The 19,299-nt window shown below is 37.8% G+C and overlaps 3 pseudogenes across 3 annotated transcripts in view; 2 read left to right on the top strand and 1 right to left on the bottom strand.

Annotated features, from left to right (window-relative positions):
- LOC110773051 (TMV resistance protein N-like) overlaps positions 1 to 16,521 on the top strand; it is a 53,118-nt pseudogene extending 36,597 nt beyond the window's left edge. The window contains exons 2-6 of the transcript XR_015826390.1: positions 10,238 to 10,739; positions 10,833 to 11,925; positions 12,505 to 12,780; positions 12,907 to 13,947; positions 14,051 to 16,521. The product of XR_015826390.1 is annotated as a TMV resistance protein N-like (transcript). The remainder of the gene's footprint in view (positions 1 to 10,237; positions 10,740 to 10,832; positions 11,926 to 12,504; positions 12,781 to 12,906; positions 13,948 to 14,050) is intronic.
- LOC110773056 (uncharacterized) lies at positions 422 to 8,423 on the bottom strand (annotated as a pseudogene). The gene is made up of 2 exons (XR_015826392.1): positions 8,106 to 8,423; positions 422 to 706 (listed from the first exon to the last, which is right to left on the bottom strand). The product of XR_015826392.1 is annotated as an uncharacterized LOC110773056 (transcript).
- A 677-nt stretch (positions 16,522 to 17,198) lies between the features above and the next one.
- On the top strand, positions 17,199 to 18,866 carry LOC148291165 (uncharacterized; annotated as a pseudogene). Its single transcript, XR_015826393.1, has 3 exons — positions 17,199 to 17,715; positions 17,810 to 18,627; positions 18,727 to 18,866. The product of XR_015826393.1 is annotated as an uncharacterized LOC148291165 (transcript).
- Positions 18,867 to 19,299: the final 433 nt, after the last annotated feature.

Below are 19,299 nucleotides of genomic sequence, written 5' to 3'. Positions count from 1 at the left end.
ATTGAAGTAATTGTTACCAAGGAGTTACAGTATTGGATCTGGGTTTGGAAATAGTATGATGATGGAAATAGTATCATGATCAATTTCAGAGAAAGGGGAATTAAGGAAGATGAGGGTTTGGACGCCGGTGGCAATGGTGAAGAGGAAAAGAGAAGGGGAGGAAGAGGAATAGAGAGGGATGGCATCCATGGAACGTAGTGGGGTTTTAGGGGAGGGGTGGCGGTTGGGAATTTTTTTATTTTTTTATTTATTTTTTTTTTTTTTCTTTCTGTTTTTCAAGTTTTAAATTTTATTTCATAATATAAGTCCAGCTGTAAACAAATATTTAATTTCTATTTTAAAATAGACACATGGCAATATTTGAATGGGAGTATCACATGCTGACGTGGTACATCCGTACTATTCTACAATTTCTCGTACATAAGCACTCAACAATTATAACATTGTTGAGATCAATCCTCACTCATAACAGATAAGTAAAATCACAATATATAAATATAAAATATAGTATATATTTGTAGATTTAGAAGAGATGGTGGTGCTTCTTTCCATGAGACTCTTCCTCTTCTTCCTTTGTCTCTTTCTTCTCATGATGCTCATGGAAGGCAAACCCACTAGACCCAACTGCAGCTGCTGCAGCAATCTCCTCTTCTATCTTGTGCCTGTGGGCATGCTCTGGGTCTTTCTTTTCCTTCTGCTTCTCATGCTGCACATCACATCACATCTCATGATCATTATTAAATTAAATAAGAGTTAATTAATTGTATTTTAATTGTATTATATGTCTCAGCTGGACCATTGTTAAATGAAAATATCTTTATAATTTTGTCAAATTATTTCTGGGACAGATCTTAATTACATTAGTCTCAGAAAAAACCTAGAAATTAACAGACATTTTGTGGCCTCACATAACTTAATCCATTTGATACTTGAGTAGATTTACATTTCACACTTCTCTTGTTATGTTGACAAGGCCTAAGAAGCTTAAAAGCATTCGGTTCGGCCTGCTTCGTGGAGAAATTCTTGCATACAACCGTTGTATACAATGATTTGCTTACTATGCATGATTAATTAGTTATTGGGAGATGATGTAAGATTTGCATTCTAAAACAAACTCTAAGATGGTCTTCTAATCACTTAAGGATGTCAATTAGGATTACATGGATCAATTTATTTTAAGACTTGATATATGACTGTTTTAGATAAATACAAGTGCTGAAGGTTTCCTAACTCTATATGGATTGATATACCTAATCCTTTTGGTTAAAGGAGTTTAAGTAATCCGTGATGAGGAGGATTCTTAAACTATACCTATAAAAGGGAGGTCCCTTTGCTAATGGCTACATCACATTCTCATATCATTCTACCCCATCAAGAAAAGAGATTCATGAGCCGTATAGCATAGAGAAACTACCCTACTGCAAATCTGCCTAAACCGGTGAACCAGTCAAGAACTCTGCTGCTGAATTCCAGTTTCCTTGCTGAGAAGAAATCAAAGTTCCAGTTGCAGTAATTGTCACAATGTCGGATCAAGGTATGTGTTTTGAGTATATAAACCAACTAAAGATTTACATGTGGTATCAGAGCCAGGTTTATATGCTTTTAACGTAATTACAAGATAAAATTTGCATTAAAATCTGTTTTATATGTCCTTCAAACTAGTTATTATAGCATGTATGTTTTGATTGCATATCTTATTTGTTAAGGTATGAGTTAAGCATAAAGTTCTCTGCTTAAATCATGCTTGAAAGACTGATTGATCAAAGTTTGGGGAGGATATTGAATCGATTAAGTGAGCCACATCAACTTAATCGATGCAGGAAATTCTTCATTCAAGGTTCTTGATCAAAATTGCATTATATTCAATCTCTCTTGTACAAATCTCTGTCCACATATGTGAATTGTGCAAGAAGGATTGATTATAATGGAACGGTTTAGAAAAACAGATTGTATGAGCAAACAATGAGTGTTCCTTTATCCACAGATGTGGAATCACTTGTTGTTTCAAGACTGCTTCTACAGATTTGTTATTCTAAGACCATGGAACATGTTTGATTTGTGACCTACAGGTGCAAATCAATAATGTTTAATTAAGGTTATTGGGGATTTGTATTTATGTTTTCTTGAAATTACAGTGAATGCTACAAGCTACAACTCCATCGAAATCTTGACCGGTTGAAACTATCTAAAGTGGAAAGAAGAGCTGGAAATTTCACTAGGGCTAATGGATTATGACATAGCTCTGAAATGGGATGCACTTAAGGAACTTGCTGCAGATGCAACTGCAGATGTCAAAAGGAAATATGAAAAATGGGAGAAAGCCAACAGGATGGCTATATTGATTATGCTGAAAACCATGACACCTTCTTTGAGAGGTAGCATTCCAAGATCAGAAAGTGCTAAGGATTATCTTGCTGCCATTGGTTAGAAGTTTAAGGAATCCGAGAAAGGAGAGAAAGGTGCTTTGCATAACAAATTGACTGAGATGAAGTACGATGTGCGAGGTTGTGTAAGACCTCACATAATGAACATGGCAGACATTGCACACAAGCTAAAGGAACTAAAAATGACTATAGATGACGATATGATGGTGCATTTTGCTTTGAATTCACTGCCAAAGGAATTCAAAACTCTCAAGAGTTCTTATGTGGCTCAAAAGGAAAGCTGGACACTAGATGATCTCATAACAATAAGTGTTCAAGAAGAAAATAACATCATCATGGAAAGGGGTCAAAAAACTGTGAATATGGTACAAGATTATCGTGTCAAACAATTCAAAGAAAAGAAGGGAAATTTTGCAGAAAAGAAAGATAAGGAAAATACCAAGATGAAAGAGGGAAAACCAACTGGATTGAAATGCTATTTCTGTAGAAAATTTGGACACATGAAAAGGAACTGCACCAGGTACCAAAGGTGGTTAGAAAAGCATAAGAACAAAGGCAAAAGTGAAGGTAAGATTGAAAACGTTTTGGTCTGTTTTGAATCAAATTTGATTGATGTTTCAATTGATACTTAGTGGTTAGACAGATACATGTGTTGCGTCGATTCAGCTGCACCAAAATAGATTCAGCTGCATCCTCAACTTGTGATACTCACAAGTGCACGAGCCGTTCGGTAGTATAACATATGTAAGTGCGAGGTCGATTCCACATGGATTGGTGATTGAATAATCCAATTCAGTTTTCCTACACAAAACAGAAAAACAAGAAAGAAAATAAATAAAACAAGAAAGAAAGAAAAGAAAATAACTCAAGCAGATAAGTTCCCAAGTTCAATTAGATTAACGGATTGATTCTAGCTAAAGTATGATTAAGCCATGGTGTTTGGTCCTAACCTTGTATTCCTAATTCCCTAATTTGATCATCTGTTGTCTAACCTAAACTAAGCATTAGGAATTCATTAAGCATAGAAGAACATTTTAAACAACCAAGTATGTATCTAATCCCTGTTGTCGAATGTCCATACATACTCTTCCTATTCATAGTTCAATTCGAATTAAAGCATGGTGTCTACTCTTAATTCAGATAGCTAACATGCAAGCCTAAATCTATCATTCAAACTAGCGTATTAAATGAATAAGAACAAAAACCATAATTGAAACTTGGAACTAATCAAACTTGAAACTAAAGAAAAGAATTTACATAACAATGAAAAGTAAAGTGGAACTAAGAAAAACTTAAGGAGAATTTCAGCACAAAGATTTCATTACAACAATTGAAAACTAGAAAGAGAAACTAAGAGAATTTGAGGGAGAGAAGGGAGGGGAGTTCTAGAGAAGTGTTTGAGAGCTCCCCTCTTTGGGGGTATTTTATGAAGCTTGAAGACTTCTCTATTTATAGGGCTAAGAGGGAGGAGCATCATGATGAATTCCAACACCACAATTCCTCTTTTAATACAATCCATAACTCACACTTCATCTTGTCTATGTTAGTGTGGTTGGAATCAATTCCATCCCATACTTCTTTTGCTGCACCTCAAGCTTTCTTCACATGGGATTTCAAAGGTGTTCAATTGTGGCTGCCTTTTGCTGCCAACCCATCTGGGTTTTCTTATGGTTGCTGGAAAAAACGATTCTTCTGAACCAGGCTTGGTGTAGGAAGGCCTGAGGTTTCAATATATATCCAATGGTGCTCAAATTTGGATATGTCATAATAGACACCCATTGGAACAACTTTTATGAAGAATATATTCCCATCTAAGTAGTACAAGTGTACGGTTTGGGCCTTGCAAGTTGACTGCTGAAAATAGACTGGAATTGACAATGCATTGCAGTCAGCTTGTGGGCTTGTTTTGGGCTTGATCTTCCCTCCTAAAAAATCTGGAAAAATTTGGATCTTCAAACCCTTTGAATTATCTTTCCAAGCATATGCAGCCCAACTCAAGAAAAAATCGGAAAGACCTTTAAATGTCATTTTTGGCCCAGTAACGCAGATGCTGCCGAATTTGACCTTAAGCTGCCAAAACTTGCATAACTTCCTCTAGGAGACTCGGAATCATGAACCTTAAAATGCTCAAGAAACTAGATTTCTGTATCTTTCCAATGATATATGGCTCATCATCTGGTTCTTCTTGAGAAAGTACAGTCCAATTCATGAAGTTGATTGATCTGCAGACACCGTTTTGAGCTAACTTGTCTCCAAAATGCATTTAATGAGTCTCAAGCTTATTACATTGAAACAAACACAAAATTTATTAAAAGCACAAGTTTAACTCAAAAACATAATCAAATCATAAGTTAGAAGGGTACAAAATGATATATAAATATGCACCGATCAACATGTTGCTAATTCTTTGCAGGGGTTCATAACCAAGAGGCCATCAAACAAGGATGAGGTGAAAGTGTTCGTAGGAAATGGAGACAAAGTACAAGTGGAGTTCATTAGAGCAGTTAGGATTCAATTAGATTCTGGTTTTCTTTTGGATTTGGTAGATGTAGTATATGTTCCTTCTATGACAAGGAACCTTATTTCAGTTGCTAGGCTTGTAAAATCAAAGCTCACTTTGAGTTTTGATGAATTTGGTATTTCAATTTTCAATAATAAAGAGTTAGTTGGCAATGGAATTCTTGTTGGCAATATGTTTCAGTTAAACTATAAGACTCCTGAAATGGTTAAGAACGTTACAAGCACAAAACATAAGAATCAAATATCTGCAAAAACTTGGCACAAGAGACTCGGCCATATTTCAAAAGAAAGATTGAACACCCTATGCAAAGAATCTGTGTTGACACTGTCTGCCGCGCAAATCTCACGGCCTGGAGTTCCGGGCCGAGGGGACGTGCGTTAACACGGGGTTTCCTGCTTTTGGGTGCGGTGCGGTTGTGCGCGGGCGTGCCAGCACGGTTTACCGTGCGTTGATGTTTTGGTGAGTGTTGGATGGGTGAATGGTGCGCCTGTTTGATCTGTCTTCTTGGTCAAACGATTGTAGCCGAGAGAGGAACTGGTCTCGGCTGTTAGGTTCACGGCCTGAACTACAAGGCCGTTGGGTGATGGTGTTGGTGGTGGGTTTTGGGCGGTGCTCCGGCGCGCTGCTCAGGGAGCGACGGTCGTGTGATATATGGGGTGAGTGAGCGAACAAACAGAGATGGTGCTCCGGCGCCTTGAAAATCAAGGGTCGTATGATATATTGATGAATGGATTCTGCTTACAACCTAACACTACTCCTAGGAAAGCAAGTAAAGATATTGAAAGTGCAGAAGAAAATAAGTTGCTCCGTGGGAGGCTTGTTTTGGTGTTTGAACCCTTTGAAAGTAGCTCGAGTCTTGTATTTATAGGAAGAGTCCCTAGATGAGTAATCGAGGCTGAATTTACGCATAGTGGAGTCTGATTAGCGCAAGTGGGCAATCCAATCGACATTTGGGATCGTGAAGTATGGTGATGAGACCCCAGAAATCCTGGTGAATCTCGGCCGCCGCGCTCAATCGTGGGTTTTGAACCTCTGGCCGTGGAGACGCATTTATTGCCTGAATAGCTGGTGAACCAACATCTCAAGCTGTCAGAATCTTTGTGAGAATGTCCACGTCTAATCACTCTGATCTTCATCACCAAATCCTGACTTTAGTCACTTCCCACCTTCCCTCATGCATTAAATGCTACTTTGTGGCCAATGGGTTTTGCTGCATTAAACAGGCACTACTTCATTAAATGAAGCCTGGGACCCTGCTGTCACGTGATGATTTGCCTTTAATGCCTTGACCGCAAATTTGTTCGGCCTCGGCCTCGGTCTATGCTTGAGGCCGAGGTGATCGTGCCTTAGCATTTCCTTCTTTTATTTTTAAGAAGGCGAAGTACCCTGGCGAAACGCTGCGTTTCAGCCTCTGCAAACAAGTGCCAGGGCCGAGATAAAGGGCTCCTTCGGCCTGCTCATGGCCGTGATTTATCAGGCACAAACATTGCCCCCACATCCCTGGATTCTTCGGCCTCGGCATGGGTAGGGGTCGAATGGATTCCAAGGGATGGACCCTTTGCATTCCTTTCTGAAGTGACTGACAGCTGGGGCACCAAATGCGTTAGTCAGTCGGCGCATTTAACGCTTTGGGGCACGTCGTGCAGGTCATTATTGCCCAAGGCGTCGCTTCACCTTGTCAAGTCGTGCAGATCATTTAACGCTTTGGAATGATAATAACTCAGCTATATTGTTTGCAAAAGGGAACAAAAGGTCAATTGGAGGGAAGCCTTTATCGCTAAAGTTCTTATCAGTAAAAGAGAAGATCAGTGAAGGAAGCATTGCTATGGATCATATTAATACAAAGTCTAATCTAGCAGATCCATTCAATAAAGGGCTACCAAATAATGTTTTCAAGAGGCATGTAACTAGTATGGGGGTATTATCCGGTTTTGATGCTTAAAAACAGTGGGAGCAGCTTGTTAGTTTTCAAGGGAAAAGGACATAGCAGGAATTTGCAGATTTGTCGTCCGAGCTCCGATTGAGGGGCATGATACCTTTCCAAAAAGGGAATGACGCCACAAATGTTTTGGCCATCTGAGGTCGTTTAGCCTTCGAAAAACGCATTTAAAGAGTTGAAAGTATTGATTTTGATGTTGTTTTGGTTTTTTTTTTTGTTTGGTTAATTTGTTCTGCATAAATTGTTTTGTTATTTGAATGCAATTAACAGTGAATGATTTGTTGCTAGCTTAAGGTTAACTGTTAAAGTATTGCATTCATAACAGTGATGTCTTTTACCTGGAGTAAAAGAAAGGATCTTGAACAATCCTATAAGTTGGACTAAAAGAATGATCATAGTAGTTATGTCAATTTGGTTAGCTATGATTGTTCTATGATTTCAATCTTGATGGCAGCCCTATGTGACATTGGATTTGATAACTGTAGTTGTAAAGACTTCATGGAAGTTTCTTTGTTCAATCTTGATAACTCATTATCATTTTCATTGTTGACAAGTGGCTTGATGAGGAAACAAAATCGAACTGTATTCCACAAGGCCTTACAGTAATTGACATTGTTCTTTAGTGATTATTTGACGAAGTGGGAGAATGTAAGATTTGCATTCTAAAACAAACTCTAAGATGGTCTTCTAATCACTTAAGGATAACTAGTTCAATGTCAATTAGGATTACATGGATCGATTTATTTTAAGACTTGATATATGACTGTTTTAGATAAATACAAGTGCTTAAGGTTTCCTAACTCTATATGGATTGAGATACCTAATCCTTTTGGTTAAAGGAGTTTAAGTAATCCGTGATGATTTGGATTCTTAAACTATACCTATAAAAGGGAGGTCCCTATGCTAACGGCTACATCACATTCTCATAACATTCTACCCCATCAAGAAAAGAGATTCAAGAGCCGTATAGCATAGAGAAACTACCCTACTGCAAATCCGCCTAAACCGATGTACCAGTCAAGAACTCTGCTACAGAATTCCAGTTTCCTTGTTGAGAAGAAATCAAAGTTCCAGTTGCAGTAATTGTCACAATGTCGGATCAAGGTATGTGTTTTGAGTATATAAACCTACTAAAGATTTACAGATGAGCCTTGAAAATGTAAGAATTTCTGGCTGTGATCCTTCACATTTAAGGTTAATATATAACTAAAATCATGAACAAAATTAGAGATTAATATATAAAAGGTGGTTAAATCCATACCAGGGCAAAAACACCAGCAGCAACAACCCCGGCCTCGCCTAGGTGCTCAAGATGCTTGTGGTGCTTCTCCTCCTTGTAGTCAATTTCAGATTCATGGGTGGCAATGGTGCCATATTAAGCGGTCTCGCTGTAGCGGCTGCCGCGGGGTCCATCATCGGAGTAATCAACGCTCTCTCCATAGCCCCTGCCGGGACGTCCTTCATCAGAGTAACCACCAGACTGAGGGTAGTCTGAGGTTTCAATGGGTCTGTCTTCATCCTTGTGGTGGTGGAAGAGTCTTTGGTGTTGCTTCTCTTCATACATGGCGGGGTATTTTGGGTATTCTATCATAAATGGGACGATGGAGAGCAAGATTAATATGAGAAGAGGTTGATGGTGTGAGGCATTTGGATGCATGGTGGTGGGTATTTATAAGTGTGCTGGTGCCAAACTTCTTTTCCTCGGCTCTTCACTCTCTCCTGTCGCATGCTCAAATATAACCTTAGGTTAAAAGTGGTTTGAATTTTTAAGGAAAGGGAAAACTTTATAAATGTCACGTCTCAATTTTTCAAAATGCTTAATTTAAGAGAAATCACATCTCAATTTTTCAAAATGCTTAATTTACCGTATGGCACTGTAACTCTATTCAGAATTTTGTTAAAATTTGTCACGTGTGTTGTACATGCCACATATTCTAACTTAGAAATTTTGATAAATCAAAATAACATCTCTCTTCAAAATTTTCTTTGAGTGACAAAATGAAATTAATATATAAATACAAGTGACATTTCTAAAATTTTCTTCTAATAATAAATATCTTAAAGTTGGACACTCTTCTAGAAATGTCACTTGTAGAGGCAGCAATGAACACCTCTTACTTGAGGTATAGTATATGAAATTAAATTGTTTTGCCATTTTGAATTGTTCTGATGCAAAGGTTTAGTTAAATCATCCTGAATTTTTTGAATTGTTTTTATAAAAAACCATATTTTTCAAATTTATTTGTAAGTTTATTTTGAGGATATTCGAGTCTATTCAAGTAAAGTTTCAGCTATATTTGTAAGTTTTTTTTTAAAAAATTGACTTTTATGAAATTGAAGGCCAAATTAATTTTATGAAATTGAAGGCCAAAATGATGTGAAATTGATTTGAGTGATAACAGAGTGCAAAAGTGAGATTAGGCAATGACATTAATTAGACGTTGCTAAATATCAATAAAACATGAGAGCAGATCACAGTGATGTGGGCTTTTTATAATATCAATAAAGCCTGCGACTTGCGAACCAAAGTGGTCCTTTTCTCAAACTTTGTGTGCGGGCGCCTTCAAGTCTTTTTTTTTTTTTTTTTTTTATAGGTGAGACCCAAGGGTATACACCACCGACAGTAGTGACTAATCCCTTTCGCCGCGGGAGCTCTCCCAATGGAGGTAAACGGCTGGCCACAAAATGCGCTCCATTCCCATGGGCGGGGATCGAACCCCCAACCTCATGATTAAGGAATGAGGTGAGCTACCACCACACCACATCTCATGGTTGGCGCCTTCAAGTCTTCCTTTGGTATTCTTCCATGCTGCTTCATTTTCTTTTCCTCTATTTTGTCTTTTTGTGTGCGGAAATTGGTTTGGAATTGCATATAAACAATTTTTTTTTTTCTTCTTGACAATTTATTATTTTATTACTTTTTTTTTGCATATAAACAGTTTTGCAATTCTCTCTCTCTCTCTCTCTCTGACTGTTAGGTTTGCTTTTGTTGCTGGTTTTTTGGCTGATCTTGAGAAGTTGTATTTATTGTGAGTTTCTGGTTGGTTTGCCGGTCGTGTGGTTGTTGTCTTACAAATTCTTTGGCTCTGTAATTTTTTCGGTGTTGAGGTAAACTTGTTGGCTTGCTTCGACTACATTTCCATCTCTGTTTTGTTCAGGTAACGTTGACTTGTGTAGTCTTGAGGTTTATATTTTTGTTTTAAATGTTGAAATTCGTATTTTTGTTCCTTCTAATGTTTATATGTTGAATTCCTCTGTTTTCCTCTGGTTTAAATTTTAATCCTTTTCTTTTTGCAAGCCATTTATCATCATCTTTCTATTTATTAGTTGAGTGTTTGGATTTTTGAAAATTTAATTAGCGAAAGGCTTATTTTCATTGAGTGTTTACAGCAGCAGCAGATTGCCAAATGGCATTGAGCACCCAAAGAGACTCTGCCTTTCTTCCTTCACCTCATCAGTCTGCTCCTCAACCGAACCACGATGTGTTTTTGAGTTTCAGTGGTGAGGACACTCGACTTAGCTTTGTATCCCATTTATACCACGAATTGCAGCTCAGGGGCATTAAAACATTCAAGGACGATCCTAAGCTTGAAAGAGGGACACGTATTCGTTCAGGGCTCTTCAACGCAATCGAAGAATCAAGGCTTGCAATCGTTGTTCTCTCGCCAAATTATGCGTCTTCTTCCTGGTGCTTGGATGAACTTACAAAGATTCTCCAATGCATGAAATCCAAGAGCACCGTTCTACCAGTGTTTTATCATGTGGATCCTTCTGACGTACGAAAACAAACCGGTAGTTTTGCGTGCGCATTTGCTGAGCATGAGGAAAGGTTGAAGAGCTGGAGAGATGCCTTAACTGAAGTGGCCAATTTATCTGGGTTTGATTCAAAGAATGAGTAAGCATGAATAAACACCTTCTCCATATGTCTTAACAAAACCCATGGCTTATATTTTTAACTTAATCATCGTTTTACTTTTCTTCCTTGTAGGTGTGAAAGAAAGCTTATTGAAAAGATTGTTGAATGGGTGTGGAGTAAAATGCATCGCACATTCAAATTGTTGGATTCCACAGAGTTAGTGGGAATTAAGTTTACACTTGAGCACATAGATTGGCTATTAGCTCCTACGGATGATGTTCGCTTTATAGGGATATGGGGGATGGGCGGCATTGGCAAGACGACCATTGCTAAGCTAGTTTATGAGGGCATTTCTATTAATTTTGAAGTTAGCTGCTTCCTTGCTAATGTTAGAGAGGTTTCTGAACATGGGAATCTTGTTAATCTACAAAGACAGCTTCTTTTCCCGATCTTGAAGGAACAAATTACTCAGGTCTGGGATGAACAGTGGGGGACCTATTTCATTAAGAATTGCTTATCTAATAAAAAGGTTCTTCTCATTCTTGACGATGTGAGTGAATCAAGTCAACTTGAAAAGTTGGCTGGTGAAAAGGATTGGTTTGGTAAGGGGAGTATAATCATAATTACAACTAGAGATGAACGGTTGCTAGTTAAGCATGACATGCAGGTATCATATAAGGTAGAGGGATTAAGTGATGATGATGCTCTTGAGCTCTTTAGTCGGAATGCCTTTAAAAAAAATGAGCCTGTGGAAGGTTTCTTGGAATTGTCCAAGGGTTTTGTAAATTATGCCAGAGGCCTTCCACTAGCTCTTAAACTTTTGGGATGCTTAGTGTATAAGAGAGATCCAGATGTATGGAAAAGTGAATTGGATAAGCTGCGGAAAATTCCTAAGTCAGAAATTATTGATTTGCTCAAAACAAGTTACGATGGACTGGATGAGATGAACAAGGATATATTTCTTGATGTTGCATTTTTTCATAAGGGGAAGGACAAGGAGCATGTAATTGAAATACTAGACAGTTGTGGCCTATGTGGTTGTGTTGGGATAAATGATCTCATTCAGAAATCACTCTTAATTATATCAAATAGGAATGTTGAGATGCATGATTTGATACAAGAAATGGCATTGGAAATTGTTCGTCGAGAGTGTCCTGACGAGCCTGGTAGACGAAGTTGATTGTGCAATCATGATGATATCTCTCATGTATTCATAAACAATACGGTAAGAAGTTATATAAAAGATACTAAGTTTTGGAAGATTTATCATTTGTCTTTAACACTGTATTAGACTTAATTAATGATATCTTTGATGTATTCATCAACAACATGTTAAGAAGTTATATAAAGATAGTTTTGGAAGATATATGATTTCTGTTTAACACATTATTGAAGGAAGTTGAGGTTCCACCCCAAAACCAATTGGCAATGGGGGGAGTAGCTCAACTCCTTATAAGCCTTGCTAGGTTTCCTAACTTTCCAATGTGGGACTTTTTACCTTCACATTCTCACATGCCCCCGCACGTGTGGCGAATTTTTAAGCCTATCACGTGGACAACACATTTTGGGTGATGTGGAGCACGTGTGGCCGTTGGGCTTTCACATGTGGGCAACCCGCTCTGATACCATGAAGGAAGTTGAGGTTCCACCCCAAAACCATTGGCAATGGGGGGAGTAGCCCAACTCCTTATAAGCCCTTGCTAGGTTTCCTAACTTTCCAATGTGTGACTTTTTACCTTCACATTCTCACAATTATTAGACTTAAATGTGGAATTAACTTTTCTTTTGCTATTCTTAATTACAGGCAACTGACAAAATTAAAGGCATCATATTACACATGGCGACACCTGAAAAGGCAAATTGGAATTGTGAAGCCTTCTCTAAGATGCTTAACCTGAAATTTCTTGAATTTCATAATATAATGATTTCTTCAAGCCCCAGAATTCTTACTAATTCCTTGAGAAGTGTCAAATGGAGTTGGTATCCTTCCAAATTTCTCCCATCAGGTTTTCAGCCGAAATACCTTATTGCACTTGAGATGCCTGGCAACAAACTTGTTCGGCTTTGGGATGGAAGAAAGGTAAGAGTAGTGACCATATGCCATTCTAGAAATTAGTTTTATTTATTTATTAATAAATATTTTGTTTTTGAAAATAAAATAAATCTGAGCTAATTATCTATTATACCATTGTTATGAATTGTACAGTACTTGCCCAACTTGAAAAAAATGAACCTTTGTGGCTCTGAAAACTTGACCACAACCTCAGATTTCAGTGGCATGCCGAATCTTGAGGTGTTGAATTTTCAACTTTGTGATAATTTGGTTGAGATTCACCCGTCAATTGCAGATCTCAAATGTCTTATAAACTTGGATCTTGGTTTTTGCCCAAAATTGAAAAAGATTCCAGAATTTTCAGGGCAAATGAAAAATTTGTCAATGCTTGATTTACAGGCGACGTCCATTGAGAAATTACCTTCATCAATAGGATGTCTGGTTGGCCTTACTACTCTGCTTCTATTGGATTGCAAAAATCTCGAGGGTCTTCCGAGTGAAATTTGTAATTTGAAGTCACTTGGTGCACTCCATGTGAATGGATGCTCAAAAATTGACAAACTCCCAGAGAACATGGGGGAGATGGAGTGTTTACATACGCTTCTACTGAATGGAACTGCTATAAGACAGTTGCCACGCTCCATTGTTGGTTTGAAAAAACTGAAGGATCTATCTTTGGGTGGAAGAAGTGGATCACAGCCTAATCAATCAAGGTTTTGGTGGGGCCTCCCCCGCTTCAATGGAAGAAAGGCTTTTGTGTTGGCTTCACTTGGTGGTTTATTCTCTTTGAAGAATTTGAATCTGAGTAATCGTGGACTTTGTGAAGGGGATCTTCCCAGTGATATTGGCTGCTTGTCCTCTTTATCCGCACTAAAGCTTATTGGAAACAATTTTGTTAGCCTTCCTGCAAGCATTGGATGTCTTTCTAAACTTGAGTTATTTTGGGTGAATGGGTGCCAAAGGCTTGAACAATTGCCAGATCTTTCTAAGCTTATCTCATTAGCGGATATAGACATAGCCGGTTGCACTTCCTTAAAAATGTTACCACATCTTTCGTCAAATTGCTCATCAGTGGATATAAACAACGAAATATATTTTGGTGGGTTTGATTGTGCCAATTGCTTTGTATTGGTTGACAATGAAGGCTGCGATAGTATAATACTGAAAATGCTACAGCGATACCTTCAGCTTCAGGTTCTCTCTCTCTCTCTCTCTCTCTCTCTCTCTCTCTTTTGTTGTTTGCTATAATAATATTTACAACTTACTAACCTCATATATATCTATGTATATGGTACAGCTAATCCCTAGGCCTGCTTTCGAAATTTTAACTCCTGGAAGGAAAATTCCAGAGTGGTTCAGTAGTCAAAGTTTGGGAGATTCCCTAACTGTGGAGCTACCTCCAGATTCATGTACCACGTGGATGGGAATTGCTTTATGTGCTGTGTTTGAAGTTCAGGCTGATCTTTCTGATTTTCATTATTTTGAAATTAGCTGTTCCGCACAAGAATTGCTTTATGGAGTATTTTCAAAATATTTTAAAAAAGGCGAAGTTGTGTCACCTCACCTTTGGGTAATTTATGTACCTCGTGAACAATTTGACACAAAATGCGGTCAGATAAAGGTTTTGTTAACAACTGATTATTATTGTTATGACCGAATACGGCGGATATACGAAAAATCTGGCACGTCTCAGATGAAATTTGGGTTTCGTTTGGTGCACGAGCAAGATGTGGAACAACTCAACCAGATCATGATGAACAAATCCATCATCAAGAGCACTACTACTTGTTCTACCAAATCAGCTGATGCACAAGGTCAACAACGCCACGATGACGAGGAGGCTGGTCCTAGTGGAAGTGGTAGCTCTCACCAAAAATCTCTCTTCTGCAATACCTATGCTCTTTCCGAAGAGGCAGACCAAGATGAATTAAATGATGTTGTTGACGAAGCTCGGCGCAGAAAAAGAAAGAAGATGGATGTTTTTGGGACTGACCTATGATTCCTCACTTTCAAGGCAAGAGGCATCACAGCTGCTGCATTTCAATTCAATGTGAGTTGCTACTTTCATTTTTTCGGATTTGACGTACTATGTGCTTCATTCTTTTGGCCTTATGTTGCTCCATTTGGTTGGCGCGCTTCATTCTTGAACTACAGCAGCGGGTCCATAGGATTAAAACGTTAAACCCTAAACCTTAGATCCATAATTAACTCAAATAATAAGGAACAATTACTAACAAATATAATTTAGGGATAAAAATGTAATAATTAAGTACTCATCAGTTTGTAAAGACATTATAAATATCAAATGTTGTAACACATAATCACAAAGTTATCAACACCAAGATGAATAAGGTGCAAGGAGAGGGGTGGAATTGGCTGGGGTTCGAAACCCATTGGGTGTGCTGAAGGTTCAATTTCTTTAATTTTTTTCGCAGGTTGGCAGGTAGTAAACGGGTTGACACAACCCATGACACGACCCGTTTAATAAACGGGTTAAACAGGTATTTAATCGGGTTGGCTGGTTGACCCCAAACCCACCCGTTTATAAACGGGTCAGTGGCGGGTTGACCAAAAATTACCCGTTTATTAATCGTGCGTGTTCGGGTCGTGTTTTTCCCGTGCGGGTTTTGAGTCGTGTAATGGGTCGAGTCGGAAATTGCCACCCCTATTGGAGGGTAGCCACTTTGATTTTCTACTTAGGCCTTGCCCCCTCTTATTTTTTGCTATTGTTGAAAAGTTTAATAAAAACTGTTATTCTTAAAAGAGGAGCTAAATTTTTGCTAACTTCATTAAAAACTCCTCCTCAGCAGCCTCTTCACCACCCAATGCACGTAACATTTTTTATTTTTTATTTTATAACACAATCACCTCACCATCTATATAAAACCTTTCATTCGTATCAATCTCTTACTCATCCACAATAATGAAAATCAAAATGGCAGCTTACACAACTTTCAAGCTCTTCTAGCCTCTGGACTATGCCATTTTCCTTTTCCAGCCATACATTTATCATTAGATTCATATATTTGATGATATAATTCCTCTGCTCTCTCTCTCTCTCTCTCTCATGTACATTTGTCATGTTGCTGCATATTATATAGCATTTGAGCAAAGTATCTGTTAACGTACTGCAAATCATTAAGTAGTTACCTTCAGCAAACAAGTATATGTGTCTTCCCTTAACCTGAGTTCAAACCCCCTCCCGTACCGTACATTACAATAGGTTGAAATTTCCTTTGTCAATTTGAGAACAAATTTGAAATTAAAATGTAAAGCAAACATAAATTTAATCATCCAATTATGGATCTCAATCAATCTTTTGGAATGAGCACGAACAGTGAATACACTAACCAACTTTCGGTAAGCAAACGAATGGTCGATCCTTTTGAACATCAGCAAACAAAACCAACACTAAGCAAATCAACCATCACAAAGACCATAAATTATCCATTAATTCGTCTGATATATCATGAGTTGGGAATTACGCTTACTTACTTTAATTCCCACAAATTTTGTTATATGCATCATCAGTTGATGAGTTGAGTCCCATAAACTTCTCTTGCCGTTAAGTAACACATGATCATTGTCATTATGAGTTACTCTCAGCAGCCTCTTCACCACCCAATGGACGTAACATTTTTTTTTTTTTTTTCATTTTATAACACAATCACCTCACCATCTGTTTAAAACCCTTCATTCGTATCAATCCCTTACTCATCCACAATCAAAATCAAAATGGCAGCTTACACAACTTTCAAGCTCTTCCTTCTCATAGCTCATCTAGCCTTGACTATTTCATTCTTAGCCATAAGTGCTCGCCCTTTGAATGCTAACATAATTCGCTCAAACTCGAACCTCGTAGCCAAGTTGAATTTGGATGAAGAATCTTCCAACTACTAGGACTCTTTGTTTTAGCTCCAGTCATGTTCTGGTGAGGTTTGTAAGGTTTTCATTCTAAAAGCAAATACTGAGATGGTCTTCTAATCATATACGGTTAACTAGTTCTATGTCAATTAGGAGTACATATATGATCAGACTTTTAGACTAAGTATAAGTGATTATTTTAGTTCAATACTAAGTGCTAAAGGTTTCCTAATTACATGTGGATTGGAACGGCTAAATCATGATGGCTTAAGGAGAGCTTAAGAAGTCTTTGATGAGGAGGATTCTTAAGCTCAGCCTATAAAAGGAAGTCCCTGTGCTATCGGCAACTACTCAATTAAATACTCAACCCATCAAGAGAGAGTTAAGGTGCCAAGTAGCAGAGAAGATTTCCTGGTTGAGTAATTCTGTTGAACACCTGCTGGGCATCTGCCGAATGCCAGTCGAAAGCCTGTCCAACAACTGCCAAACAAAACCAGACGCAGATCAACCATCAGCAAACACGTCATGTCTGATCAAGGTGTGTGTGTGTGTGTGTTTGGTTCATATAATCTAATAAAGACTTACATGTGGTATCAGAGCTATAGGTTATATGTTCTTAACCTAATCACAAATAAAACATGACACAACTTGCATAAAAGAATTAAAATATGGTTTTTATGCAAGCATGACATAGTTTAAAGAAAACATTGGTCATTATAGCATGTATATTTCGAATATCACACTTTGCATATCTTATTTGTTAAGGTATGAGATAAGCATAAAGTTTTCTGCTTAAATCATGCTTGAAAGACTAATGGTCAATGTTTGGAGAGGATCTTGGATCAATTGACTGAGCCACAACTCAATTGGTACAGGAGAATTTTCATTCAAAGTTTTGATCAAAATTGCATTACACTCAAACTCTCATGTACAATTCTCTGTCCACAGACGTGAATCGTGCATAGGAGGATGGATGTAATGGAGCAGTTTAGAAAACAGGTTGTGTGAGCAAACAAGGAACACTCTTCTGTCTACAGATGTGGAGTTGTTTCTCGTTTCAAGACTGCTCATACAAGATCTGTTTTTCTAAGTACTTTGGTACATGTTTAACTTGTAACCTACAGGTGCAAGACAATAATGTTTAGTTAAAGATTCTGGGGATATTTATATTTATATTTTCTTTAAATTACAGTGAGTGCTTCAAGTTACAACTCCATCGAAATCTTGACTGGATCAAACTATCTAAAGTGGAAAGAAGAGCTGGAAATTTCGTTAGGATTGATGGACTATGACATAGCTCTAAAGTGGGATGTAATCAAGGAACCTGCTGCAGATGCAACTGCATATGTCAAAAGGAAATATGAAAGATGGGAAAAAAGCCAACAGGATGGCTACACTGATTATGCTGAAAACCATGACACCTTCTTTAAGAGGTAGCATTCCAAGATCAGAAAGTGCTAAGGATTATCTTGCTGCCATTGGTCAGAAGTTTAAGGAATCTGAGAAAGGAGAGAAAGGTGCTTTGCTGAACAAATTGACTGAGATGAAGTATGATGGGCGAGGTTGTGTAAGAGCTCACAAAATGAATATGGCAGACATTTCACACAAGCTAAAGGGACTAAACATGACTATAGATGACGATATGATGGTGCATGTTGCTTTAAATTCACTGCCAAAGGAATTCAAAACTCTCAAGAGTTCTTATGTGGCTCAAAAGGAAAGTTGGACACTAGATGATCTCATAACAATAAGTGTTCAAGAAGAGAACAATATAATCATGGAAAGGGGTTAGAAAGCTGTGAACATGGTGCAGGATTATCGTGGCAAGCAGAAACAAAGATAAAAAGGCAAGTTTTGGAGAAAAGAAAGACAAAGAAGGTACCAATGCAAAAGAGGGAAAATCGACTGGACTAAAGTGCTTTTTCTGTAGAAAGTTTGGACATATGAAGAGGGACTGCAAGAGGTACAAGAGGTGGTTAGAGAAACAGAAAACCAAAGGCAAGAATGAAGGTAAGGTTGGTCTGTTTTGAATCAAATGTGATTAAAGTTTCAACTGACACTTGGTGGTTAGATAGTGGTGCTTCAATACATGTTGCTAATTCTTTGCAGGGGTTCATAACCAAGAGATCGCCAAACAAGGATGAGGTGAAAGTGTTCGTAGGCAATGAAGTCAAAGTTCAAGTGGAGTTCATTAGAGCAGTTAGGATTCAACTAGATTCTGGTTTTGTTTTAGATTTGGTAGATGTAGTCTATGTTCCTTCTATGACAAGGAACCTTATTTTAGTTGCTAGACTTGTTAAATCAAAACTTACTTTAAGTTTTGATGAATTTGGATTTTCGATTTTCAATAATAAAGAAGTAGTTGGGAATGGTTTTCTTGTTGGAAATATGTTTCAATTGAACTGCAAAACACCTCAAGTGGTTATGAATGTTGCAAATACGAAACAAAAGAATCCCATATCATCTAAACTTTGGCATAAAGGCTTGGCCATATTTCAAGAGAAAGAATGAACTCCCTGTGTAAAGAATCAGTGCTGCCACCAATTGACTTTAATGACATGGATGAAAACTGTGTTGAATGCATAAAAGGAAAATTGACAAACTTGAGAAAGAAAGGAGCAATAAGAAGTGTAAATCTGCTGGAATTAATTCACACAGATATCTATGGTCTTTTTCCAAATC

The sequence above is a fragment of the Prunus avium genome, chromosome 8, assembly GCF_965620075.1.
Source record: "Prunus avium chromosome 8, drPruAviu1.hap1.1, whole genome shotgun sequence".
Taxonomy (NCBI): Eukaryota; Viridiplantae; Streptophyta; class Magnoliopsida; order Rosales; family Rosaceae; genus Prunus; species Prunus avium.
The sequence above is the reverse complement of the archived record's forward strand: the minus strand, read 5'-3'. Positions and strand labels throughout refer to the sequence as shown.